General features: G+C 45.2%; 1 protein-coding gene across 3 annotated transcripts in view; it reads right to left on the reverse strand.

Annotated features, from left to right (window-relative positions):
- The window catches only part of SNCAIP (synuclein alpha interacting protein), a 281,465-nt gene extending 274,678 nt beyond the window's left edge, over positions 1 to 6,787 (reverse strand). For all 3 annotated transcript variants that reach the window (XM_073676875.1, XM_073676888.1, XM_073676892.1), the window contains exon 1: positions 6,639 to 6,787. The gene's annotated coding sequence lies outside the window, so the exon portion shown is untranslated. The remainder of the gene's footprint in view (positions 1 to 6,638) is intronic.
- Positions 6,788 to 9,972: the final 3,185 nt, after the last annotated feature.

Here is a 9,972-nt window from a genome sequence, read left to right on the forward strand (position 1 = left end):
TAGGATATTTTACACTGAATCCACTTTGGATTTGTACTATGAAATGTAAAGCCTCTCCCCACATGACCGGTTGCCGTCTACATGTCACGTGAAGCTTACCTTAAACAATACCAGATCACAAACGCAGCAATCAGAAACCACAGAAGCGGCTATTACCAAATTTGGTCTGAAGAAAAGCATGGCAATGAAAATCTAACATCGATTCCAGAACAATTATTCCGGGCGATTCATCTCGGAGCCAGCTGCGCGGAGACGTCAGAACACCAGGACAATTGAATTAAGACGCACTGGTGGTATTAGTCTTGCCCCGGGCTAGATACAATTGCACTCACTCAGCCAGTAAAGAAAACAGGTCAGTGTTGGAGGGAGACGCAGGGACGTTGTGCCCTGGTACAGTCACTGCTGGGCCGCTGCCAGCTCCTCGGGGATCACACAACACTTTTCATTTTCTTTTCTTGTAAACTCTTTTTGAAGAAAAAATAACTCATTGTTCTTACATTATTCTGTGTGCACAGATTTCATCAAAAGAATTACAATCCTCTCTTATTTACCCAGTAGGAAAGCACTTTTATGTTCGAAAAGAATAAAGACAGAATGACATATGTAGGATGGAGGAGGACCTGTCCGCTCTCCTGCCATGTCTGTGCTAGCAAATTATTGCATTCCCCATAAAATTGTAATTTTTAACTGTTGCTCTATTATTTCTCCTGGAAATGTAGGATATAGGGCCCATTCATATGTTTCGTGCTTGAGGATCCATGATCATCTTTACATGTCCGTTGTGATTTGCAGACCATCTGTCCACAAATAAGAATGGAGATATGTCCAATTTTGATACAATTGTTAGATCAAAATCGCCCATTCAAGTCAATGGAAAAAATGACAGCACACAGATGCCATCCATGTTACCTCATGTGCTTTCTGTCTTTCACAGTCAGTGCTCATTCAGACAAGCAAGTTTTCGGGCCGTGTGCTGTTCATGTGGGAGATGAGCTAGACACGGACAGCACACAGACCAATTGTAGCCTATATGGGTGTATTTCCACACAGAGATGATCCATGTGGGAAAAATCACAGTATACCTTATTCTTTTCCATTTTCGAAACCAGGATAGTTAATTTCATTTACATTCTTATTCTACATCCTATGGAGCAGAATAATGCATGTACTGGGGCTCACTCACACTGCTGCATAAAGCTCTGTTCACACACGTTGGGTTGTGCAACGTATTTTTCTGCAGATTTTTATGCAAATTTTCAGCTGTGTTTTACAGTACCAGCAAAGTCTATGAGACACCAGAATTCTCTGTTCGCACATGTTGCTTTTTGTTTGCTGCATATTTTCTGCCTTGCTTGCATTTTTGGACAACAGAGCACGTCACTTCTTTCAGCGTTTTTCAGGGTTTTTGCAGCGTTTTTTCACCCATAGGAAGTAATGGGTGGTGAAAAAAACGCTGAAAAAACGCAGGAAAAAAGCAAACGTGCGTTTTTTCAGGCGTTTTTGATGGCAAAATACTGTAGAATGGGATTCTTTTTCTCACAGAACTTTATGTACATGCCTACATAGAGACAGAAGGACAGTGAAAAAAACGCTGCAAAAACGCATCAAAAATCGCAGGAAAACCTGCATTTTTGACGTAGCTGTTTTCCTGCCAGAGAAAAGTTGTCAGCACATTTAGCTGCAGAAAAAAAACACAACGTGTGTGAACATAGCCTAACACGGCTGAGTGCTATACAATGTTTTATCGCACAGCACTCGGACCAGTGTTATACTATGGGGCAGTGTAGATCTGCGATTATTTTCTCATGCATGCTGCGTGTGCATCCAATGATCGGATCACGTGCACCCATCCAAGTCTATAGGTGCGTGTGAAACTTCGGACTGCACTCAGATGTCATCTCAGTGCAGTCTGATTACCGCAGACACGGACAATGGAGAAGGTGGAGAAATTAAGTTCTTCATCTTCTCCACACCTGTGCTGCTATTCTCTCATGTGAGAGAATCAGATCACACTAAGGTGACACTCGGATCAATCTCTGATAGAGTTTAATCCGAGTGACATTAATAATCAGCCCGATTTTCTCGCATGAGAGAATTGTCGCCCGTGTGTCGCCAGGAAAAGTTTGGGATAAAATAAAAAAGATAACCAGCCTGCAGGTAAGAAGTGACACTAACCAAAAAACAGAAGACAATCGGATAAAACACCACGGCAAAGTAGCTCCATTTTTCTTGTTCACAAAAGAAAACAATGGAAGGTGTGAATGCAGCCTGAACTGATCGCTGCCTGACACCATTCTCCTGGTCAGCTGGGAGCGCGGCCACACTCCTGGACATCGATTTAGGTCTCAGATCGCACAGATTTTTCTCTTGTGTAAAAAGCAGACAAATGTTCATTAATGTATTGGATCCAAGATTCATTAGTGTTTGGTCAGTGAGTCGGTTTTTTGCGATCAGTGATTTTCTCATTCGCTTCATGAGAAAAAATTGTAAGGCTTTTCCTACCTATAATGTTAAAAGCGGATTACACACGGCCCGTAAAAACCAGACATATGAACAGCTCCACAGACTACAATGGGTAGGTGTTGTGTCCGTGAAAGCTACAGACAGCACTCCTATGTCTGACACAGAGTGAGGCCAAAGATCCCACTGCTACACTACAGCATCATGCAAGTGAATGGGGTCACACGGCACCCCAAAGTTGCCATGTAGCCCCAGCCTAAGGCCACGGCCCCACTATCAGTATTGGGTCAGTATTTTTTCTCAGGAGCGAGAACCAAAACCAGGTGAGGAACAATCAGAGAAAAGGTATAATAGAAACAAGTCACCAATTCTGCATTTATCACAGGGCTGTCGGTAAGCCAAACCTCCAACTCCAAATTCTCAATTTTCATGACACCAACTCCAACTCCCTCATACACGGCTCATGTTTAAGTGATAAATTTACTGTAGCACAGATTCATCTCAGCTAAAAGTCTAGACCCTTAGATCAGGAATAGGACAGACGTTTATAGGACATTTCATAACTTTCCCAAATTCTTATGAAAAAATATTACCCACAAACCGCACTTAACTGCTGCACCCAATTTATTATATATTTTAGGAGTTGGAGTTGGTACATTTTATACCGACTCCGATTCCAACTCAGACTCCACCAAAATGGACACCGACTCAGACTCCACAGCCCTGATTTATCACCCACTCCTGGTTTTGGAGTGGGTGATAAATGCCCTTCACTCCTCTATTAGATCAGAAGAGAGGAGAACGAGAACATGAAAACCATAAGGACCTGGATGAGGTGGATGAGGAGGACGCGTCAGGTGCAGAGATGCATGCTAGATTCCTGTCCACTTTGATACCTGCTACTCTTAGGCCTCATACACACGTCCATTTTTCATGTTAGGACACCTGCCTATTAAAGTCTATGGGCTTGTTCACAGACCAGAAAAGTGGAGATACCCGTGACTCAAAGCTAAAACTCACCCATTCATATTAATGGGTTTCTTTTTACTGTATAATGGGTTGGAGAAGCTTGAAATTTTACTTTTGGTGGGAAAAATTTGATGCCACACTTAATGGTAAAATGAGGGACACAGACCAAAAATGGATGAAAATCAAATGAAAATCTGTGCATTTTTTTCTCATATACAAAAAAAAAAAAAAAGGAACGAAGCCAAAAACTAATATACCTGGATATTTACGAAAGCCCCATAAAAAAAAAGTCTGTTGTCCAAATCGATGAAGAGCGGTTAAGTGCTACTAGTAGCGTCTGGAGGAGATTTACTTGGAACATAGGAGAGAAAAGTAATTGCATATAAATTGTAAAAAGTGTCGCCAACTTCATTATAAAGTACTCTGCAGCAGATTTAAAGGGTCTGAGCTCTACGTGGGCAACTTTCCATATCCCAAGTGTTGATGACTTACATCTTCCATAATCCTCAGCCAGTCGCTGGCTGCTAACACATCGCATCACGTGAGAGCTGACAGCTACAGGTCTGCAAAAACCAAAAGTACATTGAAATGACACAGTGGCTATGGAGCTTGGAATATCTGTGTCATGTATTTACTCCTTCATCAATCACTAATGAAGAAAGCACTGACTGTAAAAACAGAAATACTGAAGACCCTCAGATCCAAACTGTGATTAGCAGCGGTCTATGGGGCGATTCATTAAGGTGTTTATACCAGAAATCTGCAGTAAACACCATAGTTGCAAAATTTTTGCGCAACTCAGCATTTACACAAATACATTGCGACTTTTAGCATTTACATGACGGTCATGGCCAACTACGCCAATATGGGTATGGTGTGGGCAAGATGGGGCGTGATGAAGCCCGACCCGTCAAATTCATCTTAACTTACACCAATAAAGTGGTGTAACTCACTCCTCTGGCTGGCGTACATTTCTGGTGACCACGCACGCTGGGTACCAGATGCACCTGATTCATTAGGCAGAAAATGCTGAGGTCTTGTACGTATGTCAGGACAGCAGTTGTGCTTGTACAGCGGTCATATGATGCATGCGATACTCTGCACCGGTCATATAATGAGTGTGAAGCTCTACACTGATCATATAATGATCGTGATGCTCTGCACTGATCATATAATGAGCGTGATGCTCTGTACCGATCATATGTATGTGAAACTCTGCACCGGTCATATAATGAGCGCGATGCTCTGCACCGGTCATATAATGAGCGCGATGCTCTGCACCGATCATATAATGAGCGCAATGCTCTGCACCGGTCATATAATGTATGTTATACGCTGTAAAGTTCAGGGTGTAGAAAGATATTCCCCAGACACAAACATTACTTATCCACACGATAGGTGATAAGTGTCCCTGTTCTCCATATTGATGGAGTGGAGGGGCAGTCGGGCATGTGCTCCCCCACTACATTCAATATATACTGACTGGGTGGAAATAGCTGATGCACGAGTTTATATCCATTAGACATACTGATAATGTACGACAGCAACATCACTGAAATGGGGGACAGGGGACCTCTATTCTCATGGTCAGTGGGGGCCCCAGTAGTTCCAGGAACAACTAAATCTTGATTACTATGTAAGCCCAGTAATGTCTGTGATAGTTCAGAATGAGATGATCGTCCTGTGGAGAAGTGACAGATAAATAATCCGCACAATGGCCGGGCGTCCCACCTTTCCAGAGTCCAGAGAAGGCAGACACGTTGGGCTCCTGGTGGGACGTGAGTTATGGGGCCATCTTTCAGCCTTCTCTCCCAGTAATTAGAATCTCGGCCTGGTCTGACTGCACATGATATACACCCAGCTGAAGGACTTGTTAAAAATCCCTTTTATTCCACAGTTCATGGAGCAGACAGATCACCAGTCACTGGACAACCTATAAGAACCTCACCAAACACACAGGATGTCTTAGGCTTTGTTCAGACATACAGAATAAGTATCCTGCTGCATCAGTAATGGAAAAAGAGGGGTACCACCGATTATCATGGGGTCCGCTATGTGTCCGTTTTTTCTAGAATGTAAAAAAAAAATGCAGAACTTTTGCTTCCGTTCTAAAAATTGGAACTGAGGAGGACCCCATAATAATCAATGGGACCCCTCTGCTTCTGTTCAAACAACTGATGCAGCGGATCATGGTCTGCTCCTGAAGCAAGACAGACAATCAGTGTCCTAACAGACAGTGTCCTAACGGACGGATGAGCCTGACGGACGCGTGATCCTGACGTACGGACGGATGAGCCTGACGGACGTATGATCCTGACGTACGTCCAGACAGGTTGACGGACACTGTGGGAGTTCCTCAGGTGCCCCCTGAGGCGCTGGCAGTGGTACACAGCCGCCGTACATCTGTAATGGTGACAGGAGGCGGCAGCTCAGTCCAGATGCCAGAACTGGGACAATGCAGGTATCCTGGTGCCACTGTCCCCAGCAATCAGGACACCTGGAGCCTGGCACGGGGCCACACGTCACTCATCCCCACAGACCCTCACACCACAGCTTTGTTCTCTGGGGGGATTACAGGGGCGCGTGACCTTCACTCTTTAGATCCTGGTAAGAATTTAGATGATCCTGGGCCAGACAGGGGCAGCAATAGTCTGGAGGGAGGGCGGAGGACCGCTGTAAGGGGACAATAGTGACCCCCATCACCTACCAGAGGGCAACCAGCATAGCCACATGGAGCCACTGCTGGCCCGGGGGGCTGAGGGCGAGAAGCCATTACTACACGCACACAGCAGTATAGTGGGCAGTCATTAGTAAGTGCACGGCCAGCACTGACAGCGCAGGGTGCAGCAGAGCTCACACTGTCAGATGCAGCGGAGACGAGTGTGCGCTGTGCACATCCCGATAGTATGTGCAGCGGGCTAAGATTACACTGCAGCCCCGATACAAGGACGCAGCCCCGATACAAGGACGCAGCCCCGATACAAGGACGCAGCCCCGATACAAGGACGCAGCCCCGATACAAGGACGCAGCCCCGCAGCAGCAGGAGGATGGGACCAGCCTGCATCACCCGAGAACAAAGCTCCGGGCAGCGTTACCATGGATACAATCATCCAGCATCTGCTCCCGGGGCCGCACACTGGACCAGTCTGCACACATCCCGCCAGCAGCAGTCACCCCGCACAGCGCGACAGCCGCAGCCACAAGTCACCTTTGTCTCCTCAGCTGGAGGCTCCCGGCTCCGTCTATAGCGAGAAGCACATCCACAGCTCACAGCACAGCGGCCTCCCCGGCACTAATCGGCCGCCGGCTCCAGCGTGCACACAGAGGGTTAATCCTGGCAGGAGGACACGCCCCCCGCTACTGATTGGCTTCAGCTGTGCACGAGAGACCCGCCCCGATCGGTTACAGACCACGCCTTCTTTTTTGGTGCTGCTGCAGAACTAAAACCAGTGAAAGGAGACGTCGTGTGTGTGTGTGTGTGTGTGTGTGTGTGTGTGTGTGTGTGTGTGTGTGTGTGTGTGTGTGTGTGTGTGTGTGTGACCGACCGTGTGCATCAGTGTGTGTGTGACCGACCGTGTATGAATCCGACCCTGTGTGACCATGTATGTGTGTGACCATGTATGTGTGTCCATGTGTATATGTGTGTGACCATGTATGTGTATGTGTGTGACCATGTATGTGTGTCCATGTGTGTATGTGTGTGACCATGTATGTGTGTCCATGTGTGTGACCATGTATGTGTGTATGTGTGTGACCATGTATGTGTGTGACCATGTATGTGTGACCATGTATGTGTGTGACCATGTATGTGTGTATGTGTGTGACCATGTATGTGTGTATGTGTGTGACCATGTATGTGTGTCCATGTGTGTGACCATGTATGTGTGTATGTGTGTGACCATGTATGTGTGTCCATGTGTGTGACCATGTATGTGTGTCCATGTGTGTGACCATGTATGTGTGTATGTGTGTGACCATGTATGTGTGTCCATGTGTGTGACCATGTATGTGTGTCCATGTGTGTGACCATGTATGTGTGTCCATGTGTGTGACCATGTATGTGTGTATGTGTGTGACCATGTATGTGTGTATGTGTGTGACCATGTATGTGTGTCCATGTGTGTGACCATGTATGTGTGTATGTGTGTGACCATGTATGTGTGTATGTGTGTGACCATGTATGTGTGTATGTGTGTGACCATGTATGTGTGTATGTGTGTGACCATGTATGTGTGTCCATGTGTGTGACCATGTATGTGTGTATGTGTGTGACCATGTATGTGTGTATGTGTGTGACCATGTATGTGTGTATGTGTGTGACCATGTATGTGTGTATGTGTGTGACCATGTATGTGTGTCCATGTGTGTGACCATGTATGTGTGTCCATGTGTGTGACCATGTATGTGTGTATGTGTGTGACCATGTATGTGTGTATGTGTGTGACCATGTATGTGTGTCCATGTGTGTGACCGTGTATGTGTGTGACCATGTATGTGTGACCATGTGTATGTGAATCCGACCATGTGTGACCGACCGTGTGTGTGTGGCCATGTGTATGTGTGTGTGTGTCCAGCCATGTGTGACTGTATGTGTATGTGACCGTGTACACTGGAGGAAATAAGTATTTGATTCCTTGCTGTTTTTCTAAGTTTGCCCACTGACAAAGATATGAACAGTCTATAATTTTAAGGGTAGGTTAATTTTAACATTGAGAGATAGAATATCCAAAAAAAGACAAGAAAATCACATTGTATAAATTAGATAAATTTATTTGCATTTTGCAGTGAGAAATAAGTATTTGATCCCCTACAAACCATTATGAGTTCTGGCTCCTACAGACCAGTTAGACGCTCCTAATCAACCTGCATTAAAGACAGCTGTCTTACGTGGTCACCTGTATAAAAGACTCCTGTCCACAGACTCAATTAATCAGTCAGACTCTAACCTCTACAACATGGGCAAGACCAAAGAGCTTTGTAAGGATGTCAGGGACAAGATCATAGACCTGCACAAAGCTGGAATGGGCTACAAAACCATAAGTAAGACGCTGGGTGAGAAGGAGACAACTGTTGATGCAATAGTAAGAAAATGGAAGAAATACAAGATGACTGTCAATCAACATCGATCTGGGGCACTGTGCAAAATCTCACCTCATGGGGTATCCTTGATCATGAGGAAGGTGAGAAATCAGCCTAAAACTACGGGGGGAACTTGTTAATGATCTCAAGGCAGCTGGGACCACAGTCACCAAGAAAACCATTGTTAACACATTACGTCTTAGAGGTTTAAAATCCTGCAGTGCCCGCAAGGTCCCCCTGCTCAAGAAGGCACATGTGCAGGCCCGTCTGAAGTTTGCCAATGAACACCTGGATGATTCTGTGAGTTATTGGGAGAAGGTCCTGTGGTCAGATGAGCCACAATTGAGCTCTTTGGCATTAACTCACCTTGTTTGGAGAAAGAGAAATGCTGCCTATGACCCAAAGAACACCGTCCCCACTGTCAAGCATGGCGGTGGAAACATTATTTTTTGGGGGTGTTTCTCTGCTAAGGTCACAGGGCTACTTCACCGCATGAATGGGAGAATGGATGGAGCCATGTACCATAAAATCCTGAGTAACAACCTCCTTCCCTCCGCCAGGACATTAAAAATGGGTCGTGGCTGGGTCTTCCAGCAAGACAATGACCCAAAACATACAGCCAAGGCAACAAAGGAATGGCTCAAAAAGAAGCACAGTAAGGTCATGGAGTGGCATAGCCTGTCTCCAGACATTAATCCCATAGAAAACTTATGGAGGGAGTTGAAGCTCCGAGTTGCCAAGTGACAGCCTCAAAATCTGATTGATTTAGAGATGATCTGCAAAGAGGAGTGGACCAAAATTCGTCCTGACATGTGCAGACCTGATCATCAACTGCAAAAAACATCTGACTGCTCTGCTTGCCAGCAAGGGTTTTGCCACCAAGTATTAAGTGTTGTTTGCCAGAGGAATCAAATACTTATTTCTCACTGCAAAATGCAAATAAATTTATCTAATTTATACAATGTGATTTTCTTGATTTTTTTGGATATTCTATCTCTCAATGTTAAAATTAACCTACCCTTAAAATTATAGACTGTTCATGTCTTTGTCAGTGGGCAAGCTTACAAAAACAGCAAGGGATCAAATAATTATTTCCTTCACTGTATGTGTGTGACCCACCATGTGTATCAGTATGATCGTGCGTATCCGTGTGTGTATCAGTGTGATTGTGCGTATGTGTGTGTGAACGTGTGTATGTGTGTGTGAATCCAACCGACTAAATGTGTGTGACCGTATGTATGACTGTGTGTGACCGTCCGTGTGTGTGTGACTGTGTATGTGTGTGACCGACCGTGTGTGTGGCCATGTGTCTGTGTGTGACCGGCTGTGTGTGACTGTGTATGTGTGTGACCAACCGTGTGCATGTGACCATGTGTGTGAGACCGTGTACAGTACAGACCAAAAGTTTGGACACACGTTCTCATTTAAAGATTTTTCTATATTTTCATGACTATGAAAATTGT

This window comes from Phyllobates terribilis, unplaced genomic scaffold, assembly GCF_046119375.1.
Source record: "Phyllobates terribilis strain yellow unplaced genomic scaffold, ASM4611937v1 Scaffold_1__5_contigs__length_1240528914, whole genome shotgun sequence".
NCBI classification, from domain to species: domain Eukaryota; kingdom Metazoa; phylum Chordata; class Amphibia; order Anura; family Dendrobatidae; genus Phyllobates; species Phyllobates terribilis.